Source organism: Microcaecilia unicolor, chromosome 3 (genome assembly GCF_901765095.1).
Source record: "Microcaecilia unicolor chromosome 3, aMicUni1.1, whole genome shotgun sequence".
In the NCBI taxonomy this organism is placed as follows: Eukaryota; Metazoa; Chordata; class Amphibia; order Gymnophiona; family Siphonopidae; genus Microcaecilia; species Microcaecilia unicolor.
Window position 1 is genome coordinate 239,040,882 of NC_044033.1, and position 15,564 is coordinate 239,056,445.

A 15,564-nucleotide genomic window follows, 5' to 3' on the forward strand; every position below is an offset into this window, starting at 1 on the left:
AGCCTCCTTTCACGTCGCAGCAAGCAGCAGCAGGGCAGACCTCAACTCCTTCCTTCTGTGCTCCGCCCTCGCGGACGTTACGTCAGGCGAGGGCGGGACACGGAAGGAAGGAGTGGCCTGCCCTGCTGCTGCTTGCTGCGACGTGAAAGGAGGCTTTAAGGTTAGTTTCCGGGAGCGAGGAGGGAGGGCGGACCCAGTGCATTTTTTGTAGAAAAAAAGGTGCCGGTACTCATTATGGGTGGGGTCACCACATATGGCTCCACCCCTATGATAGCCACACCCACATTAGCCACACCCCTTATGTCAGCCATGGCGCATATAAACAGACATCATTGAAAATATACTAGTATAGGAGAAAAACAATAACTTGTGATTTTTTTTCATTATAAATCATTTCTGTAAGATGTTACAGCTCAAGTATACCCAGTGCAAAATAAGACAACAGATGTAAATTCTGAAATTGGACAAATTCCAAACACTAAAATGAAAATAAAATAATTTTTTTTCTACCTTTGTTGTCTGGTGACTGTTTTCTATCCATACTGGTCCAAGTGTCTGATTCTGCTGCTCTCTATCTGTTCTCTTAACTCCGTTTCCAGGGCTTTCTTTCCATTTATTTCTTTACTTTCCTCCTTTCTTCTTCCATGTCCAGCATTTCTCCTCTCTCCCCGCCAACCCCTCCATCCATCCATGTCCAGCAATTCTCCGCTATCTCCTGCTCTCCTCTCCATCCATTTCCAGCATTTCTCCTTCCTCTCCTGCCATCCCATCCATGTGCATCTCCTTCCTATCTTCCATCCCCTCCATCCATGTCCAGCATGTCTCCTCTCCCCTCCCCTCCCATGTCCAGTGATTCTCCTCTCTCCCCTGCCCTCCTCTCCTATCCAAGTCCAGCAATTCTCTCTTCCCTGCCTTCCCCTTCCATCCATGTCCAGCAATTCTCCATTCTCCTCTCTCCCCTGCCCTACTATCCCATCCCCTCCATGTCCAGCGATTCTCTTTTGCCCCCTATCCTCCCCCTCCCTTCAATGTCCAGTGACTCACCCCAGCCTCCACCTGCCCCTGAGATCATTCAAACCCCAGCCCCACTTGCCCAGCCCCCCAGCCCCACTTGCCCATACACACATACCCCCAGCCCTACTTGCCCACACACACACCACCAGCCCCACTTGCCCACACACCCCAGCCCCACTTGCCCACACACACCCCCAGCTCCACTTGCCCCCACACACACACCCCCAGCCCCACTTGCCCACACACACAGACCCCCAGCCCTACTTGCCCACACACACACCCCAGCCCCAATTGGCCATACACACCCCCCCAGCCTCAATTGGCCACACAACCCCCCAGCCCCACTTGCCCACACACACCCCCCAGCCCTAATTGGCCACACAACCCCCCCAGCCCCACTTGTCCACACACCCCCCAGCCCCACTTGCTCACCCTCCCCTGCTCGCTCCCTGCTGTTTGCACCGATTCCTGCCTCGTAAAACTTATTTTTTCGCGAACCGGCAGACTGAAGAAATAAAACAAACAGCTGACAGGCTTGCCTCCTTCGATCGCGTCAGCCGCTTCCTTTCCCTGCATTCTGAGCGCGTCCCGCCCTTCTCTGATGTCATTTCCTTTCCTCGAGGGCGGGACACGCTGAGAATGCAGGGAAAGGAAGCGGCCGACGCGATCGAAGGAGGCAAGCCTGTCAGCTGTTTGTTTTATTTCTTCAGTCTGCCGGTTCGCGAAAAAATAAGTTTTACGAGGCAGGGATCGGTGCAAACAGCAGGAAGCGAGCAGGGGAGCACTGGGTGGACCACACTGTGGCGGCGCCGCGTGTCATCGAAAATGACTACGCGTGTCAGTGCTGACACGCGTGTCATAGGTTCGCCATCAGGGCTCTAGGTGGTGATGGATAGTCGAGGACCTCGAGCATCTCAGCCTCGGCTCATCCACAGAGACCACGGGGAAGGGAATGCAAATCGACATATCCCTGACGAAGGAAGCAAAGGAGAGGCTCTCAGGTGGCGAGAGCTTTCTCTCTGGTGAAGGAGTGGTGTCGGAGGGAAGGCCCACAGACTCCTCTGAGGAGAAATATCTGGGGTCCTCCTCCTCCCCCCACGAGGCCTCTTCCTCGGTGTCGGACATGAGCTCCTGTAGCTCAGTCCTCAACCGGGCCCGGCTCGACTTCGAGGCACCGAGGCCTCGGTAGCGTCGTCGAGCGGTGGACTCCCGCGCCGGCGGGGATGAAGCTCCCTCCATCGGCGTCGGCGTCGAAGGCCTTGGCACCGGGCTAGAGCACGCCGGCGCCGAGGGTGCAAGCACCCCCGGCGCCGGCACAGTCTGGCGCATCAGCCCTTCCGGGATTCCCGGAAGGATGGCTCGGAGGCACTCGTCCAGGCCCGCTGTCGGGAAAGGAGAGGGGGCCGGTAGAGGTGTCGGTGCCGGAAGCTGTTCGGGTCCAGGAGACGGCACCGAAGTGCTGGCACCCTGGCGTAACGATACCTCTACTAAAGAGGGGGACCGCTCCTCCCGGCGCTGCTGCTTCCTCGGCGTCAAATCATCTCTGGAGCCAGGAGCCATATGCGCCGTGGGCGACCGATGACGGTACTTTTTTTGTCTTTTTCCGGTGCCCGTCATCGGCGCTCAGTGGTATTGAAGAGGAGGAGGTAGATCCCCCTCGGCATCGAGGGATCGGGTCCGACAGGGTTCGGTCCCGAGGGCCCTGGGTAGAGGGAGTGACCGGGGCCGATTGCCCATGCAGCCGCTCACCCCTGCCGTCTCCGGAAGACCGGCGGGCCGACGGGACCTGTGCTCCTGGGGTCGGTGCCGATTTCGTGGACATCGGTACTGGTACCGAAGATCCGGCCGTCGACACTGATGCCGTCGAAGTCGACGTCGAGGGGCCGGCGCAAGTTCCAAAAAGACGGTCCCGTAGAACTTGCCTCGCCACCTGTGTCCGTTTCCGTAAACTGAGACACAAGGTGCACATCTTGGTATCGTGCTCCGGCCCGAGGCACTGGAGGCACCAAGCGTGAGTGTCGGTCTGCACCGACCACACTTCTTAAATCCACTCAGGACCTTCGAGGACATCGACGGAAAAATCGCGTCGGCGAAGTCAAAGTCGTCGATGGTGGCGGTAAAATCACACCTCGAAACCGTGCGGCCACAAGGCCGCAACGAGACGCCCCCGCTAAAAAGACGAGGGAAAACAAAGTTCTTCTCTTCTTTTTTTTTTTTTTCCCCAAAATAAACAGAGAAGCAAAGAAAACAGAACAAAGAAAAATCTCGCGGCGAAAGCGCGATACGGTTTCCGGGGCTGACAGTCCTCGGAGAATAATATTTATTTATTTATTTATTGCATTTGTATCTCACATTTTCCCACCTATTTGCAGGCTCAATGTGGCTTACAGAGTTTTGTTATGACATAGTCATTCCAGGATATCAGATACAATTAATAAAGTACAATGGTTGAGTAAGGGAAGAGAGAAGGAAGGTGTTAGGCATGATAGTATAGAAGGTGGGCTTTAATAACTGGATGGGTTGGTGAGGTAGTTTTGTAAGGCTATGGGTTCTCTTTGTAGGCCTTGTTGAAGAGATGTGTCTTCAAAGATTTGCGAAAGTTAGTTATTTCATCAATAGTTTTCAGGGCTTTAGGTGCTCATGTAAGAGAAGGTGGTGGCGTGTATCCACTTGTATTTTAGTCCTTTACTGCTGGGGAAGTGCAGATTGCGAAATTTGCGGGCTGATCTTATGGCCTTTCTGGGAGGCAGGTCCACGAGGTTTAGCATGTAGATTGGGGCGTCTGCATGAATGATTTTGTGTACAATCATGCAGATCTTGAATGCAATGCGTTTCTTGAGTGGGAGCCAGTGAAGTTTCTCTCTTAGGGGTTTTGCACTTTCATATTTAGTTTTTCCAAATATGTCTGACTGCGGTATTCTGGGCTGTTTGGAGTTTTTTGATAGCCTGTTCTTTGCAGATAGATGTGGAGAAGGTTCATCAAAAGTGAAGATTCTAGACTTCAATAAAATAGCTTTGTTTAGATGGGGGATTACCTCAATGAATTGTTGTCTGGATGGGAATATCTGAAGAAGTTGGAAAGCAGTGGTTAAAACTGAAAGGATCTATTGTAAGAGCTATAGTAAGGGCAACAAACCTTTTTGTAAGGAAAGTAAATAAAAGTAACAGTTCTCAAAAGTACTGGCTGACAAGGTATGAAAAGAAGTTAGGGGGGGGGGGGGTCTTTGTAGGCGTGCTGACATTTTTAGTAGGTGTTAAAACTAGGCACGTGCTAAAACGCTAAAGCCGCCCGTAGTAATACATTGGCATCTCTAGTGTTTTGCACGCACCTATTTTTAACGCGCGTTAAAAATGCCAGTGCGCCTAAGTAAAAGACCCCATTAGTCTTTATAAACTACAAGAGATCACAGAAAGGGGAAAACTGGCAACAATATCTGCCTTGTGAAAAAATTAATAAACAAAGGATATGTGGAGTTAGAGGGTGTGGAGGAAGGCCCCAGGGTGGGGCTTTTATTTCAGAATTTCATCAGTAGCAGCAACAGAGGTCACATGGGGGAAAGTTCCCTTTTGCTCAGCAGTGTCCCAGACAAGGGAAAATGGTAAACCTAGAGGACATGAATTGAGGTTACGGGGGGCGGGGGGGGGGGGGGGGTAGACTTAGGGGTAATGTCAGAAAATAATTTTTCACAGAGAGGGTGGTTGATGACTGGAATGTTATCCCGAGGGAGGCGGTGAAGAAAAAAATGGTGACAGAATTCAAAAAGGCATGGGATGAACACAGAGCATCTTTAGTTAGAAAATTGATGGTATAAAAATCATAACTTAGATAGCTGTATGTGTTTGTATGTCACGTGGTGCTTAGATGGCAACTCTGGCTGTGAAGAACTAAGGGGCAAGCTTTTATGGTCTGGATCCCGTTTATGGCAGATCGGTTTTAAGATGGGCTGGAGAGGGCTTTGATAGAAATTCCAGTAATTTGGAACATGAAGACAGGGCCAGGCAGACTTTACTGTTGGTGTCCCGCAAATCACAAGACAGATTTGGACAGGTAGGAGTGCGCTTTGACGGCAACTTCAGTAGTTGGAACCTAAGGACAGGGTTGGGCTGACTTCTATGGCTGTGTCATAGAACTGCCAAGAGAGACAATGACCAAGTATTTTATATCACACTAGTAAAAAAGGCCCGTTTCCGAAACCAATGAAACGGGCGCTAGCATGTGGCTTTTTTTTGTGTGTGTGTATGTGTCACAGAGATTTCGTGTGTGTGTGTGTGTGTGTGTGTGTGTGTGTGAGTGTGTGAGGGTGGGGTGTATGTGCAGGTTGTTGATGTGTGTCTTTTTTTTTTATTTGTTTTTTGGGTGGGGGGTTGGGGGATGTGCTGTGCTGTGCTGGCAAAGTGGGATGGATTGTTGTGTGTCTTTGAGGGTGTGTTTCTGTTGTATTGTGTGTGTGTGTGTGTGGTTTTGTCTGTCAAGGAGGTTTGTGGAGGGGGGTCTTTCTGTTGGTGAAATGTAAATGTGGTTGTAGGGGGGGGTCAGCCTTTGCTGAGTGGTGGATTGTTTTTTCCGGGGTTTTTTTTGTGTTGTGCTGAGGCAGCAGTGTTGTTTTAGATGGGCGGAAGGTAGAGGAGCACATTCTTGGTCTGTCGGTATTTTTTTGGCCATTTCAGGGCTGCTGTAGGGGAACACTGGAAGTGAAATGTGCTGTTGGAAGCAGCGCCGTCTTTTTCCGTTGGGCTGGGGTTCTGGGCATCCTGGAGGTGGAAGACGGCTTGCCTGAGGACGCGGATGGATGTTTTAAGTTGGCGGAAGGGAGAGGAGCACGGTCTCGGGCCGTCGAGGGGTGATCCGGTATGTTCGGTCCATTTCAGGCTTGCTGCTGGGGAATGCTGGAACATTTATGCGCTGCGGGAAGCAGCGCCATCTTTTTTCCGGGTGCTTGGGGAATCCCCGAGGTGGGAGATGGCTTGCCTGAGGCTGGAGATGGTTGGGCACGTCCTTGGCCGCTTCAGCAAAAGGGGAAGAGGAAGGGGGTAGGGAGTTACCTGCAGCCACGTGAGAAACCGGCTATTCTTTGTTTGTTTTGTATTATTAGTTTGCATTTCTGTTGTAGAAAGAGTGGATGCCTTTCGAATGATGGAGGTGGTGTGTCAGTGTGCGGTTGTTTCGTTAGTTTTGCATCCAGTCTCCAGCAATTCCTAGGCAGGGAAGGAGTAGGGAAATTTGCTGCTGGCTGGGTCGCGGGTAATCCTTCCAGCTGGGCCACAGCTTGTCCTGTTCGCCCACGTCCCAGATGGTGAGGGGCACACTGTTCTCCGGCTCCACCGACTCCACGTCTAGCGAACCCAAATATAGTCTGTGCTATAGGCCCTCCGGCACTCTTCAGTACCGGCATTAGGCATTTAAAAATTTCTTCCCCCCCCCCCCCCCCCTTCCGGTCTATTTTTGCACATACCCACAGCAGGAATATTCTTCTCTTGTTCAAGCGGTGGTTCTGTGCTCTCCGTGCTGCACAAATAATGAGCCATTCTGCTGGTGAATGCTCCTCCCTTATTGCCACGTAGTTTCCTCTGATAGGTCCGTTTTACATTGCCTAGCGTTGCCTGGGAACGGTTTTGTGATGGTCCTTTGTGTTTCAGAACATTGAGTTTGTTTTTTCTGATTGGTCCGTCATGCGAGGGCGGGGCTGAGAGACATGGTCAGTGTTGTGGCTTCACCACCATGAATCCACAAACTCTTCAGGGAGTGACTGAGTGACTTCAGAACGTTGTATTCAGAACATTGAGGGTGAGTTTTATTATAGTAGATTCATTTTTTTTCTGTAATCAGGAGTTGATAATGAATGCGATTTCTGGGCAGACTGGATGGACCATTCAGGTCTTTTTCTGCCATCATTAATATGTTACTATATTACTTGCTTTATCATCTTACCTGTTTTCTCTTCCTCTCTTTACAGTATAATTAGGCTCTAAGTATTTGATATATGAATAAAATGTGATCCTTTCATGACAAAGATGCTGATAAATACAATCTTTTATTTTCAGCAGATCAGTTACACCTCAGGAAATCTTGTCATGAACGACAAGGTTGAGTTTCCTTATTTCTACCGAACTGTACCCAGTGATCTGCACCTCTGTGCAGGGATAGTCAAACTTTTGAAGTATTATGGCTGGACCTGGGTCGGTATCATTGCATCTAGTGATGAGAACAGCATGAGGGCTGTGCAGATCCTGAGAAAAGGGATTGAGCAGAGTAGAGGTTGCATTGAATTCATAGAAACCTTCAGTCATTCCAAATCTCTGATGTTTCAAAATATGGAAAAAATTTCTGAGATCATCCAAAAATCTTCAACTAAAGTGATTATTTTGTATTATAATAAAGACTACACAGAGGTTGTAAGTCTCATTTGGGAAACACCTGGAAAGGCCTGGATCATAACAACTGAAAGGAAATATTTCTTTCCCTCATACTATGTTGATAGAAGAAACACCTTAGCTTTCACCGTGGGAAAGAAAATTATTCCAAATTTTCACAAATTTCTCCGTGAGGTGAATCCTTCCATTTTTCCAAATGATTCATTCATAGGGATGTGGTGGAAGGACCTCTGTAACAACCAGTACCCCAAAAGCATCCAAAGATCCTGCAGTAGTGATGAAACATCTTTTTACCTCTTACACTGTGACATTATAAACTCTGGGGACAGCTATAATGTATACAATGCTGTGTACAGCTTGGCACATGCACTGCATAACATGATCACTTCTGGTTCTGGAAATACCACCATATGGAGTGGAGAAAGTGAGAGCTTTTCTGATTTTTTGCCATGGAAGGTAATATTTATTTTATTTTTGTTACATTTGTACCCCGCGCTTTCCCACTCATAGCAGGTTCAATGCGGCTTACATATTATATATATATAGGTACTTATTTGTACCTGGGGCAATGGAGGGTTAAGTGACTTGCCCAGAGTCACAAGGAGCTGCCTGTGCCTGCAGTGGGAATCAAACCCAGTTCCCCAGGACCAAAGTCCACCACACTAACCAATATCCTACGTCAGAAGAATGTTATTGTCAGAAAGAAGAGATGCTATATGTTTGCACAGTGTGAAAGGGAAGCAGGATGCAGTGAAGTCTGTATACTCACATAGATGCTTCATGTCAAACATTATGGACATGAAGCTAATTGCAAAGAGAAAAGCATGGTTCTTTTATTTTTCAAGCTAGTAAATTGTAGAATTCTATACCTGTTCAAATTTAATTTGGGTGATTTCTAGCTATATACAATTCCGTAAAGGTTTGAAGACTTATCTTTTTAATAAGTATTTGAATGAATTATTTTGTAGGACTTTCTTGTTTCTATATGTTTGTTTTTGAAATTATGTAACCCGAATAGATTCTGTATTGATATTAGTGGGATATAAATACCTTGAATAGAATGAAATAGAGATATAATCTTAGAAATTTAAACAATCTAAATAAGATGGCATTAAATCACCAGTTTGCAGTGGCGTTACTAGGGGGTGGTGGTGGGGGTGGTTCGCCCCGGGTGCATGCCGCCGTGGGGGGTGCCGCGCGCGCCTGCCCTCCGTTGTTCGATGCTTCTTCTCTGCCCCGGAACAGGTTACTTCCTGCGGCGTGCACCCGGCAGGGGGGAGGGGGTTCCTTCACGTGGGTGTCCTTTCACGGGGGGGGGGGGGGTCCGCGTGGCATCGGGGGGCGCTGCACCCGGGGGGGGCGGGGCGCATTGGCGATCCGCCCCGGGTGCCAGCCCCCCTAGGAACGCCACTGCCAGTTTGTCTTATGTTTTGCCTGCTCAGAGACGTTATGTTGAAGGACTATCAGGCTCATTTTCGAAAGAGAAGGGCGTCCAAAAAGCAACACAAAAGGCATATGGGTGTCCCTATGAAAGAAGGTCATCCAAATCCAATAATCGAAACAGAGCCCTAAGGACGTCCTCAGCACGAGGACGCCCATCTATGGTCGTCCCCACAGGGGGAGTGTTATGGGCAGCGTTACAAGATGGGCACCTCCAACGTATAACGGCTAGCGAAATGGTTTTGCATGGGTGGGAACATGGGTGTCCTTAGTTAGACCTGAAATAAAAGCAACCAAGGTAAGGGGGAAGTCGTCTTTAGACCCATATCGTCTTTAGACCCATATCACCCCTCTCCTCAAGTCACTTCACTGTCTTCCGATCAGGTACTGCATACAGTTTAAGCTTCTCCTTTTAACCTACAAATGTACTCGATCTACAACCCCTCCCTACCTCTCTACCCTCATCTCCCTTACATTCCTACCCGTAACCTCCGCTCTCAAGATAAATCCCTCCTGTCGGTACCCTTCTCCACCACCGCCAACTCCAGGCTCCGCCCTTTCTGCCTCGCCTCACCCCATGCCTGGAACAAACTCCATGAGCCCATACGCCAGGCCCCCTCCCTGCCCATCCTCAAAGCCTTGCTAAAAGCCCACCTCTTCAATGTCGCCTTCGGCACCTAACCACCTTACCTCTATTCAGGAAATCTGGCCTGCCCCTACTTGACATTTCACCCATTAGATTGCAAGCTACTTGGAGCAGGGACTGTCCTTTTCTTAATCTGTACAGCGCTGCGTAACCCTTGTAGCACTCTAGAAATGTTAAGTAGTAAGTAGTAGTAAGTAGTATTAGCGATTTTGTGGAGTTGGAGAGTGCCGAGAGCATTGTTGGGAGAGAAAGCTGAATCCTTGTTTGCAGAGAAAGCTGAGAGTTTGTTCAGTACCTGTTACCTTTGTCTGTGTGCTGTAGTCGGAACATTTTCACCCTCACCTGCCTCATTTGTGTTTTACCTTTTCAGCTTTCCCTACCCCTTCTAGCCCCTAAACCCAGACACCATTACTCCTTCCTCTATCTCCCCATCCCCTCCCCCTATCCTTCTCTATCCACTGTCCCCAAGTTCATATTTCATTCCCTTACCTGTTTGTAGTCTCTGTTTATCCCTTTGTCCTGTGTACTGCTGCATCCTATTTGTGAAGACTGCTTGGAGAGTGAGTGGCTAGAGGGTGTGGCAGGAGAATTTGTAGTGGGTCAGAGAGTGCTTGCAGTGTGGCTCTGCTGTGTGTGACCGCATTGTTTGTCGGTGGTGGGAGAGTGAATGTCAGCTTCTGTTTGTTGCTGCTGTGTTTCACCAAGTTGATAGGGAGAGGTGAGCACTGGTGTCACTGCATTGCACCTGTAGTGTGGGGAAATGGAAGCACTAAGGCCCTCATGATCAAAAGCCCCGCGCTGTTCCAAACAGCGCTCTAAAAATAGTGCTGGAACAGCACAGGGCTTTACCGCACGGATGATCAGAGATAATGCATGCAAATTTAAGCAGCGCAATTACCTTTGATCATCGGGTAAAAGTGCGGGCGAATTGTGCCGAGAATGCGCTCAGCACAATCCTCCCACACTTGTTTGACTGGTCTGGGCTGTCAAAAGCCCAAACCTGTCAAACACCCTGCCCCGAGACCCGAGTAATAGGGGCTGGAGGTCCGGTGGACCTCCGGTCCCCCCCGACGATTCCACCCCATGGTCTGTAGCCCCGCCCAGCGCATCCCCGACGATCCCCTTACATGGTCTGTAGCCCCGCCCAGCGCATCCCAGGATGCACTGGGCGGGGCTGGGTGCCGCCATTTTGCTGTCATCAAGCCAAGGAAGAGGAGGGAGGCAGGCGGCGTCCCTCCTCCAACTAAGGTAGGGGGGCCGGGAGGGGGCTGTCCTTATGCTGGACCACCAGAGATTGCTGGGACAATGTTGGTGGGGGGAGTTGGGGTGGGCTGGAGGTCCGACTGACCTCCAGCCCCCCTCCATCGCTCGCTGGGTGGGTGGGTGGGTGGGAGGGAGGGAGGGGGTTTTGTCGGCGGCCAATAGACCACCAGGGACCAATTTCGGGGGGGGGGTTGGGGGCTGGAGACCCACCGGATCTCCAGCCCTCCCTGAACCTGGGGAGGGTGGGATCATCGAGGGGGACCGGAGGTCCACCGGACTTCCAGCCCCCTGTTGACGTTTGCTTTGGGGGGGGGGGAACGGGGGCCTGCCAGCTTGCAACTGCATTATGGACAGGGCTCACCATTCCTCCCCAATGATCGGCAAACCCTAATGGCAGTTCAGAGCTGGCGTAGGGTTTGCCGCAGCCAGCGATCCAAATTTTGGCGCGCTGGCCGCTGATCATTGGGGAGGAATACCTAATGCCCTGTTTAGCATGCATTTGCATGCTACTTGCGTTACGAGCCCTCGAGTGCGTTCTTTCACGCGCTTGAGGGCTCTGATCATGCAGGGCTAGCAAACGTCGGCGCTAGTACAGCGCTAACAGCCTCTAGCGCTGGCGTTTGCTTTTGATCATGAGGACCTGAATGCACAGGTGGCTTACATGTTGGAGGAAGAGGGGAGGCACCGCAGGAGGTATCACGCCCCAGAGTTTTCAGGTCCTGTAGCAGTTTCCTAGACCTCACTAACCTGCAGTGTCTCACTAGGTACATAGTAACATAGTAACATAGTAGATGACGGCAGAAAAAGACCTGCACGGTCCATCCAGTCTGCCCAACAAGATAACTCATATTTGCTGCTTTTTGTGTATACCCTACTTTGATTTCTACCTGTGCTCTTCAGGGCACAGACCGTATAAGTCTGCCCAGCACTATCCCCGCCTCCCAACCACCAGCCCCTCCTCCCAACCACCGGCTCTGGCACAGACCGTACAAGTCTGTCCAGCACTATCCCTGCCTCCCAACCACCAGTCCCGCTGCCCACCACCGGCTCTGGCACAGACCGTATAAGTCTGACCAGCACTATCCCCGCCTCCCAACCACCAGCCCCGCCTCCCGATCTTGACTAAGCTCCTGAGGATCCATTCCTTCGGCACAGGATTCCTTTATGCTTATCCCACGCATGTTTGAATTCCGTTACCGTTTTCATTTCCACCACCTCCCGCGGGAGGGCATTCCAAGCATCCACTACTCTCTCCGTGAAAAAATACTTCCTGACATTTTTCTTGAGTCTGCCCCCTCTTCAATCTCATTTCATGTTCTCTCATTCTACCACCTTCCCATCTCCGGAAAAGGTTCGTTTGCGGATTAATACCTTTCAAATATTTGAACGTCTGTATCATATCACCCCTGTTTCTCCTTTCCTCCAGAGTATACATGTTTAGTTCAGCAAGTCTCTCCTCATACGTCTTGTAACGCAAGTCCCACACCATTCTTGTAGCTTTTCTTTGCACCACTTCAATTCTTTTTACATCCTTAACAAGATACGGCCTCCAAAACTGAACACAATACTCCAGGTGGGGCCTCACCAACGACTTATACAGGGGCATCAACACCCCCTTTCTTCTGCTGGTCACACCTCTCTCTATACAGCCTAACAACCTTCTAGCTACGGCACCTTGTCACACTGTTTCGTCGCCTTCAAATCCTCAGATACTATCACCCCAAGATCCCTCTCTCCGCCCGTACCTATCAGACTCTCCCCGCCGAACACATACGTCTCCCGTGGATTTCTAATCCCTAAGTGCATCACTTTGCATTTCTTCGCATTGAATTTTAATTGCCAAACCTTAGACCATTCTTCTAGCTTCCTCAGATCCGTTTTCATGTTTTCCACTCCCTCCCGGGTGTCCACTCTGTTACAGATCTTAGTATCATCCGCAAATAGGCAAACTTTACCTTCTAACCCTTCGGCAATGTCACTCACAAATATATTGTACAGAATCGGCCCCAGCACCGATCCCTGAGGCACTCCACTACTCACCTTTCCTTCCTCCGAGCGAATTCCATTCACCACCACCCTCTGGCGTCTGTCCGTCAACCAGTTCCTAATCCAGTTCACCACTTCAGGTCCTATCTTCAGCCCCTCCAGTTTATTTAAGAGCCTCCTGTGGGGAACCGTGTCAATGCTGAAATCTAAGTAGATTACGTCCATAGCTCATCCCTGATTCAATTCTCCTGTCACCCAATCAAAGAACTCAATGAGATTCGTTTGGCACGATTTCCCTTTGGTCAAACCATGTTGTCTCGGATCTTACAACTTATTGGCTTCCAGGAAATTCACTATCCTTTCCTTCAGCATCGCTTCCATTACTTTTCCAATAACTGAAGTGAGGCTTACCAGCCTGTAGTTTCCAGCTTCTTCCCTATCACCACTTTTGTGAAGAGGGACCACCTCCGCCGTTCTCCAATCCCTCGGAACCTTTCCCGTCTGCAAGGATATATTAAACAAATCTTTAAGAGGACCCGCCAAAACCTCTCTGAGCTCCCTCAATATCCTGGGGTGGATCCCGTCCGGTCCCATGGCTTTGTCCACCTTTAGCTTTACACACTTTCTTCTGTGAACGGTGCTCTATCCACTTCATTCTCAATTGTATTATTTCCAGTCCATCGCGGTGCTTCTCCAGGATTTTCCTCTGTGAAAACAGAACAAAAGTATCTATTTAGCAAATTTGCTTTTTCTTCATCATTTTCCACATAGTGGTTCGCAGTATCTTTTAGTCTCACAATTCCCTTTTTAGTCATTCTCCTTTCACTAATATACCTGAAGAAATTTTTGTCACCCCTCCTTACATTTCTAGCCATTTGTTCTTCCGCTTGCGCTTTTGCCAGTCGTAGTTCTCTCTCGGCTTCTTTCAGTTTCATCCGGTATTCCTCCATGTGTTCCTTTTCTTGAGTTTTGCTGTACTTCTGGAACGCCAACTCTTTAGCCTTTATTTTCTCAACCACTTGCTTGGAGAACCATATCGGTTTCCTTTTTCTCTTGCTTTTATTTACTTTCCTTACATAAAGGTTCGTGGCCCTATTTATAGCTTCTTTCAGCCTGGACCACTGTCCTTCCACTTCTCGTATTTCCTCCCAGCCCATCATCTCCTTCCTCAGGTATTCTCCCATACTAAAGTCAGCACGCTTGAAATCCAGGACTTTGAGTTTTGAGTGGCCGCTCTCCACTTTAGCTGTAATATCAAACCAAACGGTTTGATGGTCACTGCTGCCCAGGTGGGCACCCACTCGGATATTTGACACACTATCCCCATTTGTGAGCACCAGATCCAGTGTCGCTCCCTCCCTCGTGGGTTCCATCACCATTTGTCTGAGCAAAGCACTTTGGAAACCATCCACGATCCCTCTACTTCTTTCCGATTCCGCAGACGGAACCTTCCAATCTACATCCGGCAGATTGAAATCTCCCAGCAACAGCACCTCTCTCTTGCTTCCCAACTTTTGAATATCTGCGATCAGGTCTTTATCTAATTCCTCCAATTGTGTCGGAGGTCTGTAGACAACACCCATGTGGACAGAGGTTCTATCATCTCTTTTTAAGGTGATCCATATCGCTTCTTCCTTTCCCCAGGTCCCTGTCATTTCAGTCGCAGTGATATCATTCCTCACATACAGAGCTACTCCGCCGCCTTTACGACCCTCTCTATCCTTCCTAAATAGATTATAGCCTGGTATGTTTGCATCCCATTCATGGGAACCATTTAGCCACGTCTCTGTGATTGCAACAACATCCAAGTCTGCCTCCAACATCAGGGCCTGAATGTCATGAACTTTATTGCTTAGACTGCGAGCATTTGTGGTCATCGCTTTCTATCTACATTTCCTGGTATGCGTTTCAACATTAGTGATTTGGGGGTTTCTTTTCTCTTTGGGTACCTTCATATCTTTTTGTTCCACTTTTATTATTTTTTCTTTGGCTTCCGTTCTGTTTTCAAGAACATCACAGTGCTGTAATGGAGTACAAGAATTTTGTAGGGGTAACACTTGTGAGGTCGGATGTTTTCTTGTCAAAGGTACCGCTTTGATAGGGCTGCTATTCAGCACCTTTGTGACCAGCTCAAACCCCTCCTGCAGCCCAGGACCCATAGGAACAACCCCATCCCTGTGCACCTAAAGATCACTGCTTCTCTATCTTTTCTGGCCACTGGGAGTTTCCAGTCTGTCCTAGCTGTGAAAACGGGTCTCACTCAGGCTTCCATTTCTAACTGCCTCACCCAGTTCCTTGATGCCTTCCTTGCCAACACCTCTGAGTACATCACCTTCCTCATCATCTCCCAGGCCCTGCAGAACAACATGGTTGACTTCTATGCCGTAGCTCGCTTCCCCTGGGTCATAGGCGCCATTGACTGCACACATGTCGCACAGACTCCCCCGGGCACGAGAGGCCATTTATAGGAACAGGAAAGGATTCCACTCACTCAATATGCAAGTTGTGTGTGACGCCCAGGGGGATATTCTAGACGTATGTGCCCAATACCCAGGTTCCACCCATGACGCCTATATATTGCAACACTCAGGACTCATCCGCAGGTTTGAGCGAAGGGAGATCACCGGCAGATGGCTCCTAGGTAAGTGCAGCATGGATCTGTCCAAACTATACCTCCTCCACCGGGCAACTCTCAGCACTGTCTCCCTCCAGCTCACTCCACAACCCACTATTCCCCCTCTCCACCTCCACAAGGTACCCACTCCAAACAATACACACTCATCTTTCTCATCCTGCTTCTCCCCAAAGGTGACAGATGCTACCTACAGCGGAGTTGGCTCATG